Source organism: Dermochelys coriacea, chromosome 3, assembly GCF_009764565.3.
Source record: "Dermochelys coriacea isolate rDerCor1 chromosome 3, rDerCor1.pri.v4, whole genome shotgun sequence".
In the NCBI taxonomy this organism is placed as follows: domain Eukaryota; kingdom Metazoa; phylum Chordata; order Testudines; family Dermochelyidae; genus Dermochelys; species Dermochelys coriacea.
The window spans coordinates 134,176,781-134,200,374 of NC_050070.1; the positions used below are offsets into that span (position 1 = coordinate 134,176,781).

The 23,594-nt window shown below is 43.7% G+C and overlaps 1 long non-coding RNA gene across 1 annotated transcript in view; it reads right to left on the reverse strand.

Moving 5' to 3' along the window:
• Positions 1-23,224: 23,224 nt before the first annotated feature.
• The window catches only part of LOC119853754, a 29,200-nt gene continuing 28,830 nt past the window's right edge, over positions 23,225-23,594 (reverse strand). The window contains exon 5 of the long non-coding RNA XR_005292204.2: positions 23,225-23,356. This is a non-coding gene — a long non-coding RNA (uncharacterized LOC119853754). The remainder of the gene's footprint in view (positions 23,357-23,594) is intronic.

Genomic DNA, 23,594 nt, shown 5'->3' on the forward strand with positions numbered 1-23,594 from the left:
AAACCAATATTCCCACTGTTATTACTGCTTGCTGTGCGCTCCACAATATCTGTGAGAGTAAGGGGGAGACGTTTATGGCAGGGTGGGAGGTTGAGGAAAATCGCCTGGCTGCTGGTTACGCACAGCCAGTCACCAGGGCAGTTAGAAGAGCACATGAGGGTGTGGTGCACATCAGAGAAGCTTTGAAAACCAGTTTCATGACTGGCCAGGCTACGGTGTGAAAGTTCTGTTTGTTTCTCCTTGATGAAACCCCGCTCCCCTTGGTTCACTCTACTTCCCTGTAAGCTAACCACCCTCCCCACCTACCTTCGATCACCGCTTGCAGAGGCAATAAAGTCATTGTTGCTTCACATTCATGCATTCTTTATTAATTCATCACACAAATAGGGGGATAATTACCAAGGTAGCGCAGGAGGGGTGGTGGAGGAGGGAAGGACAAGGCCACACAGCACTTCAAAAGTTTAAAACGTATTGAATGCCAGCCTTCTGTTACTTGGGCAATCCTCTGAGGTGGAGTGGCTGGATGCCCCCCCACCACGTTCTTGGCCGTCTGGGTGAGGAGGCTATGGAACTTGGGGAGAAGGGTGGTTGATTACACAGGGCCTGTAGCGGCGGTCTGTGCTCCTGCTGCCTTTCCTGCAGCTCAACCATATGCTGGAGCATATTAGTTTGATCTTCCAGCATCCACAGCATTGCATCCTGCCTCCTCTCATCATGCTGCTGCCACCTTTCAGCTTCAGCCCTCTCTTCAGCCCGCCACTTACTTTCTTCAGCCTGCCACCTTTCCTCCTGGTCATTTTGTGCTTTCCTGCACTCTGACATTGTCTGCCTCCATGCATTTGTCTGTGCTCTGTCAGTGTGGGAGGACAGCATGAGCTCAGAGAACATTTAATCGCAAGTGCGTTTTTTTCCACCTTCTAATCTTCGCTAGCCTCTGGGAAGGAGAAGATCCTGTGATCCTTGAAACACATGCAGCTGGTGGAGAAAAAAAAGGGAGAGTGGTATTTGAAAAGACACATTTTATAGAACAATGGGTACACACTTTCACAGTAAACCTTGCTGTTAACATTACATACATAGCACATGTGCTTTCGTTACAAGGTTGCATTTTGCCTCCCCCCACCACGTGGCTAACAGCGGGGAACATTTCTGTTCAGCCATAAGCAAACAGCACAGCAGGAACGGGCACCTCTGAATGTCCCCTTAAGAAAAGCACCCAATTTCAACCAGGTGACCATGAATGATGTCACTCTCCTGAGGATAATACAGAGAGATAAAGAACGGATGTTGTTTGAACGCCAGCAAACACACACTGCAATGCTTTGTTCTACAATGATTCCCGAGTACGTTCTACTGGCCTGGAGTGGTAAAGTGTCCTACCATGGTGGATGGAATAAGGCTGCCCTCCCCAGAAACCTTTTGCAAAGGCTTTGGGAGTATATCCAGGAGAGCCACGAATGCCAGGGCAAATTAATCATTAAACATGTTGGCTTTTAAACCTTGTATAGTATTTTAAAAGGTACACTCACCAGAGCTCCCTTCTCCACCTGGTGGGTCCAGGAGGCAGCCTTGGGTGGGTTCAGGGGGTACTGGCTCCAGGTCCAGGGTGAGAAACAGTTCCTGGCTGTCGGGAAAACCAGTTTCTCCGCTTGTTTGCTGTGAGCTATCTACAGCCTCCTCATCATTGTCTTCCTCATCCCCAAAACCTGCTTCCGTGTTGCCTCCATCTCCATTGAAGGAGTCAAACAATACGGCTGGGGTAGAGGTGGCTGAACCCCCTAAAATGGCATGCAGCTCATCATAGAAGTGTCATGTTTGGGGCTCTGACCCGGAGCAGCCATTGGCCTCTCTGGTTTTCTGGTAGGCTTGCCTCAGCTCCTTAAGTTTCAGGTGGCACTGCTTTGGGTCCCTGTTATGGCCTCTGTCCTTCATGCCCTGGGAGATTTTCACAAATGTTTTGGCATTTCGAAAACTGGAACGTAGTTCTGATAGCACGGATTCCTCTCCCCATACAGCGATCAGATCCCGTACCTCCTGTTCGGTCCATGCTGGAGCTCTTTTGCGATTCTGGGACTCCATCATGATCACCTCTGCTGATGAGCTCTGCATGGTCACCTGCAGCTTGCCACACTGGCCAAACAGGAAATTGAAATTCAAAAGTTCGCAGGCCTTTTCCTGTCTACCTGGTCAGTGCATCTGAGTTGAGAGTGCTGTCTAGAGTGGTCACAATGGAGCACTCTGGATAGCTCCTGGAGGCCAATACCATCTAATTGCGTCCACAGTACCCCAAATTCGACCCAGCAAAACCGATTTCAGTGCTAATCCCCTTGTCGGGGGTGGAGTAAGGAAATCGATTTTAAGAGCCCTTTAAGTCGAAAAAAAGGGCTTTGTCATGTTGGCGGGTGCAGGGTTACATCGATTTAACGCTGCTAAATTCGACCTCATCGCCTAGTGTAGACCAGGGCTAAGTGACATCTGAACTGTGCAACATCAAGGATTGTAATGTATTTCCTAGTACAGCTTACAATATATGTTGAGAGCAGCAGACAGGGCTTTATTCAGTCATATTGACTGTGAACAGACCAAAAGAGAAGGTCAGAGAAAACTTTTACTCTGCTAGATCACATTTCCCTCCCCCTTACCCCTTTCTTATGAACCTCCCTCAGTTTGATTTTCAGGCCCTCCACACTTCATCGGTCAGTGTCTACAGCCCTGACAACATACAACCATTAAAACTGGTGAGGCCTCCTTCTATTTGGATCTGTTTCAAACCTGGATTAAAACCCTGCCCTTTTTGGCTAATATACAACACTCCTGCCTCTCTGAAATTTAAGGCAGATCAAAGTTTGTGTGTAGGTTTGGAGAGACCACCACCACAACTTAAATGAAAGTGCAGTATTATTCTTTACTCCTATCATTTATGCTCATTGTTGGTCATCAACGATAACTAATAATCTTTCATTTAGCATACAATGGATGATGAGCAGAAGGCATGGGTGAACTCCTAGGGATAAAATAGTAACTGATCTAATCCTCCAAGCCAATTTTTTCTTTTGAAATTCAGAGAGAGTTGGTTGACTTTTTTGGTTTTTCACATGACTCTACACTTCCTTTTCTCCAGCTGAGATCAGAATCAGAACTGCTAAATTACCATGGGAAAGGTTGCTCTTGTGGTTCTTCTGGCAGAAATACATGTGGGAAGTATCTCAAATCTCATGATATAATGGGATTTTCAACTCCATTGTCTAGACCCAGGAGCTTTGGGTAGTTTAAAGTATCTTAGGTGCCTACCTGAACGGTTAGCATTTTTGTCAGTGTCTAGCAAATATACAAAATATATGTAGGTGATGGCAATATAGGAATCCTTAGGGCCAGATCCTGGCCCCCATTATGGTTGCTTTGCATTGATCTAGTGCAATGGTTCCCAAACTGGGGTTCGTGAACCCCTGGGGGTTCACAAAATGTTACAGGGGGTTCTCAGGAAAAAATTCCCTAATGGTGGACAGAGCTGTCCCTAGGGACCCCGGGCAGCACAAGGCCAGCAGCCTGGAGCCCTAGGACTTCCAAGAGCTAAACAGATCAAAACAAGCATATCTATCACACTGAGGAGATTTAAACTTCAAGACTCCTTATAAGACATGGAAAGGGAGGTGGATATTTTTTGCTATTTTTAAAATTAAATAGGTAGCTAGTATTGTTTTTTAAATTATTATGAAGAACAAGTTTAAGCTTGTTGTAATGTGCATTGTTTGCCTGGACTGCTCAAGACCTGAATGCTTGGGTAGGAGGTTTGAGTTGGCTTCTTAAAAACTTTCATGCTGTTTCACATCTGATACTCCTTGATGAAACATAGGAGCCTTGTCTTATAACAGGCTTATTCAAAGTGATACAAGCTACGAAAGTGAGATCTTGGAAGCGTGTTGCCATTTTCATAATGTAATAAAAATACTGTCATGATACATAATAATTAATAATAAATAGTGTGGAATAAGCATGTCATAAAAACAAATTTTATATTTCCAAGATCACTGCTTTTATAATTTTTACTCAGGAAAAGGAGAAAATCCCTGGAACTATTCATTTTTAGGAGGGCGTTCGTGAAACTTGACATTTTAGTGAAAGGGGTTCACAGGTTGTCGAAGTTGGAGAACTACTGCTCGAGTGGATTAAAGCAACAGTAATGCTGGGTTTAATGAAAGGGAGTACTTGTGGCACCTTAGAGACTAACAAATTTATTAGAGCATAAGCTTTCGTGAGCTACAGCTCACTTCATCGGATGCATTTGGTGGAAAAAAAAAAAAAGTTTTTGTTTTTTTTTTTTTTCCACCAAATGCATCCGATGAAGTGAGCTGTAGCTCACGAAAGCTTATGCTCTAATAAATTTGTTAGTCTCTAAGGTGCCACAAGTACTCCTTTTCTTTTTGCGAATACAGACTAACACGGCTGCTACTCTGAAAGCTGGGTTTAATCACTCCCTGGAGTATTTCCTGCATATTTCCCCTGCATAGCTTCCTGATGTGGTAGATGTGACAAGGAGAATAGGGAAGTTTGCTCCACAGAACCCCGCTGTCCACCAGGGATATAGGTAATGGAGATTGCTCTAAATTCTGCTGGGGACTGTCTTAGTCCTAGATAACCCCAATAGCAAGGGGCATGAAGGTGATGAAAAGCCATCTTGTCCCTGTCCTTTCCTGAGCTACACTGAGCTCACCTCAGATAGAGCCACCCGGAATAGACCCTTATTGGCTAATTGCAGACTAGTTCCTATCTAGATTTGTTTTCATGGAATTAATTTCCTTTTAGTTCCCTAATATGAAGTAATCAGTAACACTAATCAATGGAGATGCAGCAGTGCTTCCTATCACTGAAATTTTATTCACTTGCCTCCATTGTCATTGGCTAAATAACGTTTTAAAATTATATAATTGAACCAGTTACAAACTAACAGGTCTATTATATTTCTGTCAACTGCTGTTTCACCTCTTAATATTTTTTCTCTTTCTCCCTGATATATCTATCCCTTCCAAGAAACTCAGAAGTTTGAAGCACAAGGAGAACATTCTGCAAGCAATAACAAAGGCAATAAAAGCCTTATTTATGGGATTCCAATAGCTGATGTGGAGCTAACAAAAGAATGTTGGTTCTTTACATAAATACTCAACAAGACAATAGTCTGTCTAGGTCAATCCATTTCAAGATCAATGTCAAAAGATGATAAGGCTAAATAAATTATGATCACATTGCATAGAAAGAGAGAGAGAGAAGGGATAAGACATGAACATGTTTCAAATAATAAACAGGCCATATTGTGAACACTGACCTCAGAAGCATACTTTATTCTTAAAGGCAAGGGGAGATCTGGAAGAAAATGGCTAGCTTCATGGAGGTGGACAATTAAGCCACAGAAGAGTTGTTGTACATTTGACATTTCATTTAAAATATCATTTATCAAATATCTCCTTCACTTTTAATGAAGAAACAGTAGAAGACCAGCTCCAAAGAGCCAGCTGTTATCCACAATATTTCAGTTTCCTCTAGCTGAAAATGTGGATGAATTTTCCAGTAGTATGTGCATTAATTTCCCTTGGCATCCAGAGATGAAAAATCATGCACAGCGACTATTTTTTCCAGTGTTATATTTCCTAAGGTCATTCTTTAAAAAGCATCTCTTTCTTTTCCTCTGCATTTATCATTTTTCACCTTGGGGAATATGAAAGACATAGAGGAGTATGTGGGGGGGAGCAGGGGTGCACTTCAAGTGTGGTTAAAAGTGAATCACCCTTTGAAATAAGAAAAGGAGTACTTGTGGCACCTTAGAGACTAACAAATTTATTAGAGCATAAGCTTTCGTGAGCTACAGCTCACTTCATCGGATGCATTTGGTGGAAAAAACAGAGGAGAGATTTATATACACACACACAGAGAACATGAAACAATGGGTTTATCATACACACTGTAAGGAGAGTGATCACTTAAGATAAGCCATCACCAACAGCAGGGGGGGAAGGAGGAAAACCTTTCATGGTGACAAGCAGGTAGGCTAATTCCAGCAGTTAACAAGAATATCAGAGGAACAGTGGGGGGTGGGGTGGGAGGGAGAAATACCATGGGGAAATAGTTTTACTTTGTGTAATGACTCATCCATTCCCAGTCTCTATTCAAGCCTAAGTTAATTGTATCCAGTTTGCAAATTAATTCCAATTCAGCAGTCTCTCGTTGGAGTCTGTTTTTGAAGCTTTTTTGTTGAAGTATAGCCACTCTTAGGTCTGTGATCGAGTGACCAGAGAGATTGAAGTGTTCTCCAACTGGTTTTTGAATGTTATAATTCTTGACGTCTGATTTGTGTCCATTCATTCTTTTACGTAGAGACTGTCCAGTTTGGCCAATGTACATGGCAGAGGGGCATTGCTGGCACATGATGGCATATATCACATTGGTAGATGCGCAGGTGAACGAGCCTCTGATAGTGTGGCTGATGTGATTAGGCCCTATGATGGTATCCCCTGAATAGATATGTGGACAGAGTTGGCAACGGGCTTTGTTGCAAGGATAGGTTCCTGGGTTAGTGGTTCTGTTGTGTGGTGTGTGGTTGCTGGTGAGTATTTGCTTCAGATTGGGGGGCTGTCTGTGAGCAAGGACTGGTCTGTCTCCCAAGATCTGAGAGAGCGATGGCTCGTCCTTCAGGATAGGTTGTAGATCCTTGATGATGCGTTGGAGAGGTTTTAGTTGGGGGCTGAAGGTGATTTCCCTATTAATTAAATTAAATAGTGAAATAGTGATTTCACTATTTCCCCATGGTATTTCTCCCTCCCACCCCACCCCCCACTGTTCCTCTGATATTCTTGTTAACTGCTGGAATTAGCCTACCTGCTTGTCACCATGAAAGGTTTTCCTCCTTCCCCCCCCCTGCTGTTGGTGATGGCTTATCTTAAGTGATCACTCTCCTTACAGGGTGTATGATAAACCCATTGTTTCATGTTCTCTGTGTGTGTGTATTTAAATCTCTCCTCTGTTTTTTCCACCAAATGCATCCGATGAAGTGAGCTGTAGCTCACGAAAGCTTATGCTCTAATAAATTTGTTAGTCTCTAAGGTGCCACAAGTACTCCTTTTCTTTTTGCGAATACAGACTAACACGGCTGCTACTCTGAAACCCTTTGAAATAGTAAATTCTAATAATAATAATAATTAATAAAAAAACATAAAAAATATCCCAACCATCCAAGTCAGTAAAAACTTTTAAACAATAGCAGACAAAGAAGGTCAAAATTGTCCTTTCAATTACACTAAATGTAGATCTGGGATAATGCCACTGGACTTCAGTAGAATTAGTCTAGATTTACATCCCTGTAAAGGAGAGCAGGCTCTGATTCAAAACAAAGTTTAACAAATCTAAAGGCAGTAAAGGTATGACTAAAGTGATGAACATACAGGAATACACTTTAGAGGCAAGACGATCTAAGTACTAAAAGTTTATCAATAGTAATCAGCCAGTGGTGGAGGTTATGTAACAATTTAAAGGTTTTAAGACCTTAGACTCGATCCGCAGCTGATGTAAATTAGTAGAGTTCTATTCACTTCAATGAAACCACACTGATTTACCCAAGCTGAAAGTCTGGCCAGCATTGCTGTTTTCTAAGCAAAGTAGAAAAGTCAACCAAATTACTAATGGCAAGCAAACCTCATAATATTGGTATTCCTTTTGACCCAAACAGGTAGTCAAAGTTTGGGGCCTTGTGGGTTTTTTCCACATTTAGAAGAAACTGATGACAGACAGGTATTTTCTTTGATGCAATCTTGTTTATTTACAAATATTATACATAAAGTCCTGTTTGCCTGAACATAGTAAGAGTCACACAACAGGAGACAGCTGCTGTTCCCATACCTGCCTTTCCAACCAGCATTCTGTGTTCAAGAAGTTTCCTCTCTTAGCCACATTATTCACCAGTAACATTCTGTTACTGTCTGTTTGGCTGTCTGGACATTTCTGTCTCTCTCTGGCTTAACTCCTCCTCTCACACACACATAGACAAAAACTGTTTCACCAATCAAAGCCCTAGTCCCTGCATTTGCTATCAATCCCCTGGGAAAACCCTTTGGTTTAGCTTCTGCTTGAGCTTTTCCAGTGCCTGTGCTACCGCTATTATTTCAGCCACTTGGTCATAATAGCTTCTTTATAGGTATCCTTAACGGGAGGCAGTGGTTGTGCCTGACACATAACAACAAGGTTTAACCCAACTCACAATAGCACCCAGAGGCTTTTCTTGGATAAACATCTAAATGTTAGTAGCTTATTCAAACCCTTCTGGTCTGTAAAATTGGGCAAATGATCTCATAAGGACAAGCTCTCTCATGGTGTTATAGTATTTCTGTTCCCAGTATCTGCCAAAACCTGGAAGTCCAGGCATACAGATTAGTCTGTTGGCGATACCCCAAAATGAGACAAAAGCTTATAGGTACCAGTAGTTAGTCTGCAGATTCATCATTTACTGCATTCCTTGGACACAAATATAATCTCTCTAGGTTCAGAAACCACACACAAGCAAACTAAATTGAATCATATTCTTAGGGAGCTCTAATCACGTAGACTCTAAGGTGCTCAGTGAATACAGTAATTAGTAGTATAAAATGAGGAAGGCAGACTTCACATGCGTGCACACACGTCTGCTCATTCAGTCTGGCAGCCATCCAGACTCTTTCCCAAAGTACAATGATATATGAAAATTAACACAATGGCCAAGATTCTGGGCTGTGCCCGAGCTATGCTCTGTGCAGTTCAGGAGCAGGTATTGGCAGTCACCACCATTCCTCATTGCACTTTAGAGCATGCTCAGGTGAATCCTTAGGGAGCAGATCCTTGAGATTTATTTCCATAGGAAACACATGGAATGATTCTGTTTCCATGGAAGTCAATGGGAATTTTGCCTTTAACTTCTGTTGGCCAATGAAGAATAAAACTGACAAATGGTGTGACGTTCTGGTCATTTTCCGGCAATGTGCAACCCCCAGAAAAATCAGCAACAATAATTTTAGCCAATTACAAGATAATGGGGGTAAGCAAAGGCAACCCAGCCACACAATAAGACCTACCTTGATTCGAGAATGACCTTGGGATTCTTGTTGCTGAGTCAAGGGTGAGAGAGCACATTGCCTTGGTAATGGGTTTCTTATCTGATGATGGGTATGAGCGACAATATTTTTGCAGCAGCCCCAGTGACTCATCCAGAGAGTAGCTGCAGTAGCATTTGCGTGGTAGTGAACACACATATTTAGTCCGGAGGAGAGGGGGTGTAAGGGAGAAATGGGCCCATTCCAGAAGAATGAAGTACTGATATAATAAAAAAAAAATTCACCTTTGCACAGCGCCTTTCATTATGAAGGATTCCTTGATAGTCCAGTCTATATACAGAGAGAGAGAGCACGCAAGCAGCAGCCACCTCAGCAGGGCAATGTGACAGCCATTCCGCACCAGCGGTGCTACACAATAGTGTTTAAGAAGGGAAGTAAAGAACAGCTTCTCCAACTGAATACACAGAAACAGGACACCATGCAGTGAATAATGCTCAGGATATATTTGCAATTATGTACCTCTGCAATCAGGAGTCTCTCTCATTCTTCTAGTTTCCCAATTCTGGGGGAGTGCAAAAACAATGCTTTGTGCTAGTTAACTGGGTTTTCTTTAACAAACATAAAGCACTAAAAAATGCAAGCATGTTAGGGAGAAGGGAAATAAGGAGCCATTTTCTCCTTCCACACCTGTATAGGCAGCCGCAAAGCTGCAACCTGGTCTCCCAAAGCTCAAGGACATCTGCTAATTCTGCCACCAGTGCTGCCTGCTCAGAAGGGCCAGGCTGGGACTGAACCAGCTAGCACTGGCAATACAAAAACCTGCTATGTTTGTAGTAATGAGGGCTGCTGCTTAGTGTGCTCTCTCCAGCTGCCCAGAGGCATTATGTCTTACCCAGCCATAATGAGCCAGATCCTCAGCTAATGTCAATAGGCATATAGTTCCATTGAAGCCCATGGACTTGTGCCAAATTACCCAGATGGTGATGTGGCCCTATGTCATAAGAACAGCCATACTGGGTCAAACCAATGGTCCATCTAGCCTCCTAGCCTGTTTTCCAGCAGCAGACAATGCCAGATGCTTCAGAATGAACGAAAAGAACAAGGCAGTTTATTAAGTGATTGATCCCCTGTTGTCCACTCCCAGCATCCGGCTGTCAGAGGTTTCTGGACACCCAAAGCATGAGATTGCATCCCTGACCAGCTTGGCTAATAGCCATTGATGCACCTATCCTCCATTAACTTAGCTAATTTTTTTTAACCCAGTTATACTTTTGGCCTTCACAACATCACCTGGCAGTGAGTTCCACTGGTTGACAGTGCATTGTGTAAAGAATTACTTCCTTTTGTTTTTTTAAAAACTGCCGCCTATTAATTTCATTGGGTGACCCCTTGTGTTATACGAGGGGTAAATAACACTTCCTTCTTCACTTTCTCCACACCATTCATGATTTTATAGACCTCTATCATATCCCCCAGCACCCTCCCACACACACTTAGTTATCTCTTTTCTAAGCCTAACAATCCCAGTCTTTTTAATCTCTTCTCAGATGGAAGCTGCTCCCCATATCACTTTTGTTGCCCTTTTCTCTACCTTTTCGAATTCTAATATATCTTTATTATCTTTTTAGATGGGGCAAGCAGAACTGCATGCAGTATTCAAGGTGTGGGGATACCATGGATTTATATAGTGCCATTATATTTTCTGTCTTCTTTTCTATCCCATTCCTAATGACTGCTAACGTTGTTAGATTTTCTGACGGCCGCTGCACATTGAATGGATGTTTTCAGGGAACTATCCACAATGACTCCGAGATCTCTTTCTTGAGTGGGAACGGCTAAATTAGACCCCCATCTTTTTGTATGTATAGTTGGATTTATGTTTTCCAATGTGCTTTGCATTTATTAACATTGAATTTCATCTGCCATTTTGTTGACCAGTCAACCAGTTTTGTGAGATCCCTTTGTAACCCTTAGCAGCACTGCACCCCCGGTGACGACGGACAGCTGAGCTGGTTGGCAATTTTTCAATGAAACATTTTCTTCATCAGAAAATGCTGATTCATCTAAATTTTTGTGTGGTGGGGGGAGCAAGTGAGCAAGAGACCCTCACTACAGAACAGCCAATAGTTTGGTGTCTAGGCTGCTCCCATGGAATGTGGGAGACCTAGGGTCAAATCCTGATCTGCATAGACACATTCCATGTGCCTTCACCACCAGACTAGAGAGAAAATTACTATAACCTGGTTTCTGGGGATTTGAAGCTGGGTTTCCCATAGCCCAGATGAGTGTCTTAACCATTAGGGTGCTTGTCTTCCTCAAGAGGTCTCATCATAAGTGCCAACTCTGTAGGTGCTCCAGGGCTGGAGCACCCACAGAAAAAAAATGGTGGGTGCTCAGCACCCACCAGCAGTCTCCCCAATCAGCTCTTCCCCCACCTCCTCCAGCGGCTCTGCCGATCAGGTCCTCCCTCTCCCTCCCAGCACCTCCCGCCTACCACAATCAGCTGTTCACTGGCATGCGGGAGGCACTGGGAGGGAAAGGGAGGAATGGGGGCAAGAAGAGGCAGGGAAGGGGGCGGGAAGGGACAGGAAGAGCAGGGGCAGGGTTGGAGTGTGGGCGGGAAGAGGAGGGGCTGGGGTGAGGTGTTGGGGGAGGGATGGAGTGGGGGCAGGGCCTGGGGCGGAACAGGAGTCGAGCACCCCCTGGGAACTGGGGAAGTCAGCACCTCTGGGTCTCATGCAGAATGAAAACAAATGTCAAAACTGCAAATTTTTTCATGAAACAAAATTCTTGTTTTCCAGCCAGCCCCATATATGAACACACAGCAAAAAGATGGCCAGTGCCCAAAAGACCTTACAATGGAGGGTGATGACAAAGCACAATAGGTGGATGAGACTAACAAACCAATAGAGGTGGGAGTGCCAAGTTAATAATAATACTGTTATCCCTTTTTGACCTGGGAAGTTAGTAAAAATTTGGAACCATGGTAATGTTTCAGTTGGAAGTAGAAATTGATGATGGAGTCTGATACTGTCTTTGATGAAATCTTGTTTATTTACAAGGAATGCACAAAGTCCTGCTTCTACAAATACAGGAGGAACCTAAAGCTAAAGGAGCAGTTTCCTAGGCACCCAAACTTCTTACACTTAAGCTTCAGCATAAGAAGCTTAAACTCCTCAAGCTTACACACCCAGCCTTCTTTCAGCCATCATCCCCTACCCAGAACTTTTCTCTATGCTTCTCCCAGGGTCACACCATGCTTCACTTGGGCTACTGCTTCACTTTCTTGCTCTGCTCTCAGTCTCTTGCCTGCACCCCAGCTTTTCTTTTTCCACACATTCCCACTTACCCAGTCATAATACCCACTTAATGCCCTGCCCACAAGGTGCTAGATCCTGGGTAGACTCTGTTAGGCCTTGTTTGGGGTGTAGTCCATTAACTGTCTTTTACCACAATCTTAAGTGAAGGGCACATTCACATAGTTTCAATGAGGTTTTAACTCAGCCAATAATGAGGTTTAAGCCAGCTCATAACAATACAAGCATGTCTGCATGTACACTAACCACATGCACAAGGTAGCTTACCACCTGCCTAACAGTTATTTTTCATGATATGTTACTTATTTAGAATATGACAACAAAATGCATGTTTATGCATAAGAGTTAATTATGCCAATGATAAGGAAATCAAGGAGCGGCAGCGAACCAGCGGAGCAGCGGGGACAGCAGAGCAGCTCACAGCAGGAGTTTGCCTGGGACTGGTAAGTATCCGAGTGTGTGTGTTTGCTTGCTGAGGAAGTATCCGAGCGTGTGTTTGCTGGGAGGGAGCCTGAGTGAGTGTCTGATTGGCTGCTAGCCTGCAGGGGGCGGGCATTAGGGTGTCTGTGTGTTTGCGTCAGGGAAGCCTGGCTGTTTAAAAATAGCCGGAGCCTCGCGAACCAGCTGAGCAGCGGGGACAGCAGAGCAGCTCACAGCAGGAGTTTGCCTGGGAGTTCGCCTGGAGTTCGCCCATTGAGGCTTACATCTTGCCAACGTCTCTGAGGAAGCTCCGTAGTAGATAGGTGATATGGAAGGGGGGAATTCAGCTGTTGTGACCTGCACTGGATGTGCCATGTTTGTCTTTCTTCCACAGGACAGAAGCGACTTTGTCTGTACAAAGTGCAAGCTGGTCTCCATATTGGAAGAGAAGATTGAAGGTCTGGAGCAACAGGTAACGACCCTGCGTTGTATACGAGAGACTGAGGATTTTCTGGACCAAACTCAGGATAGCCTTCTAGGGGCACAAAGCTCTAAAGATGTAGAGCAGGTTGCACAGAGGAGCCAAGAGGCCAGTGAAGAAGCTTGGCAACATGTGACCTCCAGAAGAGGTAAGCGGAATGTCCGGGTTCCAGTAACACAGACACAGGTAACTAACCGCTTTCATGTTCTCTCCACAGGTACCAATGCGGAGAGTGGACCAGATGATATGTCTGGGGGGAGAAAGCAGAAGGAGACTCCGCTGGTTGGGAGGCATGAGATGCGATGTCCTGAGGTTGGAGGTTCCACGACCACCACTCCCAAGAGGAGAAGGCGGGTGGTGGTGGTCGGGGACTCTCTCCTCCGGGGGACTGAGTCATCTATCTGCCGCCCTGACCGGGAAAACCGAGAAGTCTGCTGCTTGCCAGGGGCTAAGATTCGTGATGTGACGGAGAGACTGCCGAGACTCATCAAGCCCTCGGATCGCTACCCCTTCCTGCTTCTCCACGTGGGCACCAATGATACTGCCAAGAATGACCTTGAGCGGATCACTGCGGACTATGTGGCTCTGGGAAGAAGGATAAAGGAGTTGGAGGCGCAAGTGGTGTTCTCGTCCATCCTCCCCGTGGAAGGAAAAGGCCTGGGTAGGGACCGTCGAATCGTGGAGGTCAACGAATGGCTACGCAGGTGGTGTCGGAGAGAAGGCTTTGGATTCTTTGACCATGGGATGGTGTTCCATGAAGGAGGAGTGCTGGGCAGAGACGGGCTCCATCTTACGAAGAGAGGGAAGAACATCTTTGCCAGCAGGCTGGCTAACCTAGTGAGGAGGGCTTTAAACTAGGTTCACCGGGGGAAGGAGACCAAAGCCCTGAGGTAAGTGGGAAAGCGGGATACCGGGAGGAAGCACAGGCAGGAAGGTCTGTGAGGGGAGGGCTCCTGCCTCATACTGGGAATGAGGGGCGATCAACAGGTTATCTCAAGTGCTTATATACAAATGCACAAAGCCTTGGAAACAAGCAGGGAGAACTGGAGGTCCTGGTGATGTCAAGGAATTATGACGTGATTGGAATAACAGAGACTTGGTGGGATAACTCACATGACTGGAGTACAGTCATGGATGGTTATAAACTGTTCAGGAAGGACAGGCAGGGCAGAAAAGGTGGGGGAGTAGCACTGTATGTAAGGGAGCAGTATGACTGCTCAGAGCTCCGGTACGAAACTGTGGAAAAACCTGAGTGTCTCTGGATTAAGTTTAGAAGTGTGTGCAACAAGAGTGATGTCATGGTGGGAGTCTGCTATAGACCACCGGACCAGGGGGATGAGGTGGATGAGGCTTTCTTCCGGCAACTCACGGAAGCTACTAGATCGCATGCCCTGATTCTCATGGGTGACTTTAATTTTCCTGATATCTGCTGGGAGAGCAATACAGCGGTGCATAGACAATCCAGGAAGTTTTTGGAAAGCGTAGGGGACAATTTCCTGGTGCAAGTGCTAGGGGAGCCAACTAGGGGGAGCGCTTTTCTTGACCTGCTGCTCACAAACCGGGTAGAATTAGTGGGGGAAGCAAAAGTGGATGGGAATCTGGGAGGCAGTGACCATGAGTTGGTTGAGTTCAGGATCCTGACGCAGGGAAGAAAGGTAAGCAGCAGGATACGGACCCTGGACTTCAGGAAAGCAGACTTTGACTCCCTCAGGGAACAGATGGCCAGGATCCCCTGGGGGACTAACATGAAAGGGAAGGGAGTCCAGGAGAGCTGGCTGTATTTCAAGGAATCCCTGTTGAGGTTACAGGGACAAACCATCCCGATGAGTCGAAAGAATAGTAAATATGGCAGGCGACCAGCTTGGCTTAATGGTGAAATCCTAGCGGATCTTAAACATAAAAAAGAAGCTTACAAGAAGTGGAAGCTTGGACATATGACCAGGGAAGAGTATAAAAATATTGCTCGGGCATGTAGGAAAGATATCAGGAGGGCCAAATCGCACCTGGAGCTGCAGCTAGCAAGAGATGTCAAGAGTAACAAGAAGGGTTTCTTCAGGTATGTTGGCAACAAGAAGAAAGCCAAGGAAAGTGTGGGCCCCTTACTGAATGAGGGAGGCAAGCTAGTGACAGAGGATGTGGAAAAAGCTAATGTACTCAATGCTTTTTTTGCCTCTGTTTTCACTAACAAGGTCAGCTCCCAGACTGCTGTGCTGGGCAACACAAAATGGGGAAGAGATGGCCAGCCCTCTGTAGAGATAGAGGTGGTTAGGGACTATTTAGAAAAGCTGGACGTGCACAAGTCCATGGGGCCGGACGAATTGCATCCGAGAGTGCTGAAGGAATTGGCGGCTGTGATTGCAGAGCCCTTGGCCATTATCTTTGAAAACTCGTGGCGAACGGGGGAAGTCCCGGATGACTGGAAAAAGGCTAATGTAGTGCCCATCTTTAAAAAAGGGAAGAAGGAGGATCCTGGGAACTACAGGCCGGTCAGCCTAACCTCAGTCCCTGGAAAAATCATGGAGCAGGTCCTCAAAGAATCAATCCTGAAGCACTTAGAGGAGAGGAAAGTGATCAGGAACAGTCAGCATGGATTCACCAAGGGAAGGTCATGCCTGACTAATCTAATCGCCTTTTATGATGAGATTACTGGTTCTGTGGATGAAGGGAAAGCAGTGGATGTATTGTTTCTTGACTTTAGCAAAGCTTTTGACACGGTCTCCCACAGCATTCTTGTCAGCAAGTTAAGGAAGTATGGGCTGGATGAATGCACTATAAGGTGGGTAGAAAGCTGGCTAGATTGTCGGGCTCAACGGGTAGTGATCAATGGCTCCATGTCTAGTTGGCAGCCGGTGTCAAGTGGAGTGCCCCAGGGGTCGGTCCTGGGGCCCGTTTTGTTCAATATCTTCATAAATGATCTGGAGGATGGTGTGGATTGCACTCTCAGCAAATTTGCGGATGATACTAAACTGGGAGGAGTGGTAGATACGCTGGAGGGGAGGGATAGGATACAGAAGGACCTAGACAAATTGGAGGATTGGGCCAAAAGAAATCTAATGAGGTTCAATAAGGATAAATGCAGGGTCCTGCACTTAGGATGGAAGAATCCAATGCACCGCTACAGACTAGGGACCGAATGGCTCGGCAGCAGTTCTGCGGAAAAGGACCTAGGGGTGACAGTGGACGAGAAGCTGGATATGAGTCAGCAGTGTGCCCTTGTTGCCAAGAAGGCCAATGGCATTTTGGGTTGTATAAGTAGGGGCATAGCGAGCAGATCGAGGGACGTGATCGTTCCCCTCTATTCGACACTGGTGAGGCCTCATCTGGAGTACTGTGTCCAGTTTGGGCCCCACACTACAGGAAGGATGTGGATAAATTGGAAAGAGTACAACGAAGGGCAACGAAAATGATTAGGGGTCTAGAGCACATGACTTATGAGGAGAGGCTGAGGGAGCTGGGATTGTTTAGTCTGCAGAAGAGAAGAATGAGGGGGGATTTGATAGCTGCTTTCAACTACCTGAAAGGGGGTTTCAAAGAGGATGGCTCTAGACTGTTCTCAATGGTAGCAGATGACAGAACGAGGAGTAATGGTCTCAAGTTGCAATGGGGGAGGTTTAGATTGGATATTAGGAAAAACTTTTTCACTAAGAGGGTGGTGAAACACTGGAATGCGTTACCTAGGGAGGTGGTAGAATCTCCTTCCTTAGAGGTTTTTAAGGTCAGGCTTGACAAAGCCCTAGCTGGGATGATTTAACTGGGACTTGGTCCTGCTTTGAGCAGGGGGTTGGACTAGATGACCTTCTGGGGTCCCTTCCAACCCTGATATTCTATGATTCTATGATTCTATGAAATCAAGATGATGTTAATAACCCAGTTTGCACTTAGGCTTGATTTTGTTTTAATTTGATTCATTGACTTGGCATTAGCATGAGTTCCAGTGTGACTAAGGCAAACTCTGTTGTACATATGATGGATCTCTTCACACTGAACCACCCAAAGGAACTCAGTAGCCTTTGTAAGCAAGGTCATGTCTTAAAGCATTTGCTGTAATCATGTCAGAGTCAATAAATATTTATATTTATGTCTGCTAGCTGTAACAGTACAGGTGGTTTTAATTAAGGAAGAAAGGATTCAGGATCAAGAAAGGAAGGGGACATTGCAGCTTTGGCCTTCACTATTGGAATAAATTTTATTGACACAGGCTAGCATATATCGTTGCCTGTCATACCTCATGGGAATCTCTTTCCTTAGTTCCTTTATAAAGAATATTTTTCTATTGTTACTTATATGGCACCGTGAATTAATGATAAACCTAAGACTTAATTTCGGCCCCCTTCAAAGATAATTTTGTGAAGTGTGCAGAATTACATGACAATTCAGTTACATATTTTGGGATGCTTTCGACGCCACCAAGATGGCTCATAAGCTTCACTTCTTCTGCCAAAACCAAAACCAAGATAAGTGGCAGACTAAATTGGAAACTCAGCATAGACAGCTCGAGGCTCAGTATAAATGCTTCTGACATTCCCACACATATGCTGAATTACTTGCAGTTAGTCTCTGGCTTTCAGAATTGGCACATGAACAGACAGAGCTCATGCTCCTTCTGGCCCAAAAGAAACTTTACAGAGTGCAAAATGAAGCATGTAAATTATTAGTCCCTGGATCTGGGCAATTAGAGGGTTAGTGGATTCATACAAGCAATTTCAACAATCAACAGAATGCTGTCGTATGCTCACAGCTTTCTGCATCTCACTGGACCAATCAGCACTTAATGACAGAGAGACAAAATATACTGACTGAAATCCAGCCCTCCCAATTAAAAGGGAGGAGACTTTGAACTGGATTCTATTATTCTTTTGCCAATGTTGTGTGGGGGTCATAGGGAATCTGACCTTTGTGGGAAATTGGTGGAACTGAGAGACTTGTGGCTGAATGAAGATTTTTCAGGCAAAAATTTGGTTGAGTATTTGATTTTTACCTGACTTCAAATCATTCATTCAGAGTGATCACTAGATAAATGGTTTCATTGTTTTAACGGTGACAGTAAAATAATGATGACATTTTAGGCAACTTTTTGTAATAAGTTTGGAAGACCTTCTTGCACACATTTTCCTTAATTCGGGATAGAAGTTTATGTTGGAAAACAAAAACAAAAACCAACCAGCAAAATTTACATTAGTTAGATTTGAAATTCCTGCTAGTACATTTAACTAGAAAACACAAAGTCAAGCGGCAGTGGATTAGCAAAAAGAAAAGGAGGACTTGTGGCACCTTAGAGACTAACAAATTTATTTGAGCATAAGCTTTCGTGAGCTACAGCTCACTTCATTGGATTAGCAGTTACAGGTGTACTACACAGAGCAGTTCAAGTACTGAAAACATTGGGCCTGATTCTTTTTGACCTGTACCTTATGTAGACATTTACATCAATACAAAGTGAGTATGTGAAAACAATACAAATGGGAGTAAAACACTAACATTCTGATATGGTAGTTTCTTTCACACCCAATTTGCACTGGTATAAATGACTACATGAAGTGCAGGGCAATGGAAAATCTGGCCCATTGTGTGAATGAACACTCATTTGAAACAGCTGTTTAGTTTCACCATATTTATATCCCTCATCATTTGCTATTCACAATCACTCAAATGAGATTTTGTTCATACTAATGTTAGGGGAACTGCTGTGGGTTCCACAAACACTCCAATTCCAACACAAAAAAGATTATGCACAATATCTGGGGGCAGATCCTCAGGTGGCGTGAACTCAAAGCTCCATCAGTAAAACAATTTAAGCCAGCTGATGATCTGTCCTCTGCTACTGTTTATTTTTCCTCATTCTTAAAAAGCATCAGCCATCAAATCAGGGAGCAGAAATAATACCATGCGACGTAGATAAGCAACCCCACACCATGCATAGTCAAAGTGAACAGTTTGACCACCACAGATTGAAGTTTTCAGATATACATTAATCAGTAAATATGTGCGAATAGCAGAAACATAAGCAAAGATCTTGGCTGAGTCATGAACAGGAAAAGAGAAAGAACATTCTCCAGATTATTTATTCACAGTTAACAATTTGTCCCATTCTAGTTACAAATATTGGAATGCTTTCCTAGCAGAACTGTTGGTTATATTTCTTTCCTGGCTGCTATGTGTACAGAAGATTAAATATACAACTAGTTGATTAGAGGCTATAGAAATGGAACTGTAGAACTTTTTACTTAAATGCAATTATACTCTTAAAACAATAATACCTAGCACTTTTCATCAGTAGCTCTCAAAGCACTTTCCAAAGGAGACCAGTATCATTATCCCCATTTTACAGATGGGGAAAACAGATACAAAAGGTTAGGTAAATGTCATCTCAGAGCGTGAAGCAGAGATGCAATTTCTAGGCATTGTAGATAGCTGCTTCTTGGAGCAGCTGATCCTAGAACCCACGACGGAAGAGGCAATTCTTGATTTAATCCTAAATGGAGCACAGGATCTAGTGCAAGAAATAATTATAGCTGAACTGCTTGGTAATAGTGACCATAATGTAATTACGTTTAACATCCTTCTAGGGAGGATAATACCAAAAAAAAAATCCACCATAACTTTAAAAAGGGGAACAATACAAAATGAGGATGCTTGTTAAACAGAAATTAAAAGGACATGTCACAAGGGTTAAATGCCTGCAAGCATCATGAGGACTATTTAAAAACACCGTAATAGAGGCTCAGACTAAATGTATACTCCAAAGAAAATAAGAGGACCAAAATAATTCCACAATGGCTAAACAGCAGAGTAATGGAGGCCATAAGAGGCAAAAAAAAGGCACCCTTTAAAATTTGGAAGTCAAACCCTAATGAGGAAAATAGGAAGGAACAGAAACTCTGGCAGGCTAATTGTAAAAGTATAGTAAGGAAGGCCAAGAAAGAACTTGAGAAACATCTGCTAAGAATGCAAAAACTAACAGAGAATTTTTGTTAAGTACATTAGAAACAGAAAACTTGCCAAACAGTGGGGGCACTAGGTGACCAAGGTGTTAAATGAGCACTCAAGGAAGACAAGTCTAAATGGATTCTTTCAATCGGTCTTTACTGCAGAAGATGTGGGGGAGCTACCCACATCAGAATAATTCTTTTAAAGTAACAAATCTGAGGCAATGTCCCACATTGATGTGTTAATAGAAGAGGTTTTAGAACAAATTGATATATTAAACAATAAGAAGTCACCAGGACCAGATCATCACCCAAGTGTTATGAAGGAACGCAAATATAAAAATTGCAGAACTACTAACTGTAGTATGTAAGTGATCTCTGGAATCAGCCTCTGTACTAAATGACTGGAGGACAGCTAATATAATGGCGATTTTTTAAAAGAGCTCCAGAGGCAATCTTGACAATTACAGTCCAGTAAGCCTAAACTTCAATACCAGACGATTTGGTAGACTAAAGAACAGAATTATCAGACACAGAGGAACATAATATGTTGGGGGAAGTGTCAACACAGCTTTTGTAAAGGGAGGTCATGCCTGACCTCTCTTTTAGAATTCTTTGTGGGTGTCAACAAGCATGTGGATAAGGGTGATCCAGTAGACAGTGGATTTTCAGAAAGCCTTTGCAAGGTCCCTCATCAAAGGCTCTTAAGGAAACTATGTAGTCATGGGATAACAGAGAAGGTCATCTCATGGATCAGGAGCTGGTTAAAAGATTGGAAACAAAGGGTAGGAGTAAATGGTCAGTATTCACAATGGAGAGAGGTAAACAGTGGGGTCCCTGAAGGATCTGCACCGTGGCCTGTGTTCTACATATTCATTAATGCTCTGGAAAAGGGAGTGAACAGTGAAGTAGCAAAGTTTGCAGATGTTACAAAATTATTCAAGATAGTTAAATCCAAAGCTGACTGTGAAGAGTTACAAAGGGATCTCACGAAACTGGGCGACTTAGCAATAAAGTGGCAAAAGAAATTCAACACTCATAACTGCAAAATAATTCACATCAGAAAAAATAAGCCCAACTATACATATATAATGATGAGTTCTAAATTAGCTGTTACCACCCAAAGAGATCTTGGAATCTCTGGATAGTTCTCTGAAAAACAGCTCAGTGTGCAGAATCAGTCAGAAAATCTAACAGAACATTAGAAACTATTAGGAAAGGGATGGAAAAGACAGAAAATATCATAATTACTGTGAAAGTCCAGTGACAGGGGTTAGACACAACAGAGATGCTTCCAGCGTGTTTGGGGGCTAACGTACACCGGTTGTTACCTGCAAACCAGAGTAAAGGCTGGCAGAGCTTCTGAGGAGATTGTCTGGTAGCTAACAGACTGGTGCAACAGAGAGCTGACATCCAGTTTAGCACCAGCAAGTCTCTCTCTTGCTCAGGCAGGGGGTAATAAGGTGACTCACAGTCATGGGTGCCCTGAGAAAGTCATGAATTTGAGTATTACATGTTGCTATTTAAAGCCACAGAAACTAACAGCATTTGTTTTTAAGAGTTATGTTAATTGTAATAGATAAAGGAGAGCAGAACACTGTAAATCAAAGCACCGCAGTGCTATTATACAATCTGTGCTGGTGTTTCACCATAATTTCTACAATAGAGAGACCAAAGATAGGTCAGACTTACTTACCTCTAGCTGGTGGTTTTATGCTAAATCCCCAAACACCTCTCCCTTAGGTGAGGATACTCAAATGGGAAGTGGAAGATCTGGGTTCAAGTCCCTGCTCCAAATCCGACAGCGGCAGAATTTGAACTCGTGTCTCCTGCATCCCAGCTGAGTGGCATACCCATTAAGCTTGATGCTCTCTGTCCTGACCTTCTTGCCCCTAGGTAGGAGCCTCCAGTGGACTTGCTTTGAGAACACATAGAGGATCAGGCCCTGCGGGTTAGCAAAGCAGGGAATGCCTAGTTTGACATCCCTTCAGGGCTACTAGGCCTTTGATTTCAGTGAGGGCTCAGAGCAGCTCATTAGCTGTGGGGTGGCATCAGTATTTGGGTGGTTTTGTGCATACTCACTAATGGAAATATAGCTGTCTTAAAAAGAAAAGCAGTACTTGTGGCACCTTAGAGACTAACAAATTTATTAGAGCATAAGCTTTCGTGAGCTACAGCTCACTTTGTCTTAGGGACTTAAGTGCCCATAGGGTTTGTCGATGGTTTTGGGACTACCCATGGTGCCTAAATGTTGGATTTAGATACCTAAAGAGACAGTTAGGTGCCTCAGTACCTTTGTGAATCTAGCCCATCGTATATGCTGCAAAACCCACAAGTTTGTAAAGATGAGTCTGTTGCAGTGCTGACTTGCTGCTGGAGAGGCACTCATGTCTGAAAAACAAACGGCGTAACATTCACCTAATTCCTGGCTTGCGGAGTCTGTGGGCCAATGTTGCCAATTCCAAAGCAGTTAAAACTTCTCAATAGCCAAAATGCAATGGGGAGTGAAAAAGCCAAACATCACCCCTCCCGCCTTGTGACACAGCAGAGGCTCAGTGAAACAGACAACGTAGAAAGATATATTTCTTCTATATGCCACAGAGATCAGAGAGAGGCTTGAATGGTTAACCCTATACAGTATAGTCCAGGAATTCCCTAAACAGTCTATGCTGTTTGGTCAAGACTGAAAACCCATAAGAGTGTTCTCCGCTATTCTATCCTAACATTATCTTGGCTTTCTCACTTTCTGGCCCTCTATCTAGGGCAGCAGTATCAGCCACTGGGGTATTCCCACTACTATATTGTGAACTGATTACCAGAAGTCACTTTGCTGTCTTCAGTTTCCTCATGACCCTACAAAGAGCCATTTGGAAAAATATTAACAGAAGCCACAGTTCACTTCTTAGAAGTGGCTGCAACAAATGTGATGACAGAAGTTAACAGCACTTCGCAATTAAGTAGCGTATTTTATCTGGAAATCTTGAAGTACCTAACACAAAAAGTTGTTACTCACCATTTTATAGATGGGGAAGCTGAAGTACAGAAAGTTTAGATACTTCACCCAATGTTACACAGTGAATCTATGGCAAAGCCAGTGTACTTGGTCATCTCAGTCTTGCATGGTGGGTTTTTCCGCAAAGGTTCCTCATCTTGGAATTTAACCACAGATAAAGTTTGTCAGATCACTGACAGATGCCTTCATGTAACAGAGTCACAAAGGGCATCACATGTAAAAATACAATTTGGGATGTTTTAGCAACAAGCTTAGTTCTGGGGAAAGATGACAAGTCGAGAACTCTAGAGATTTGGGGACAGATCTCAACTGGTGTAAATTGACATATCTCCATTGACTTAATTCTTCCATCCACAGAACAAGTACAAT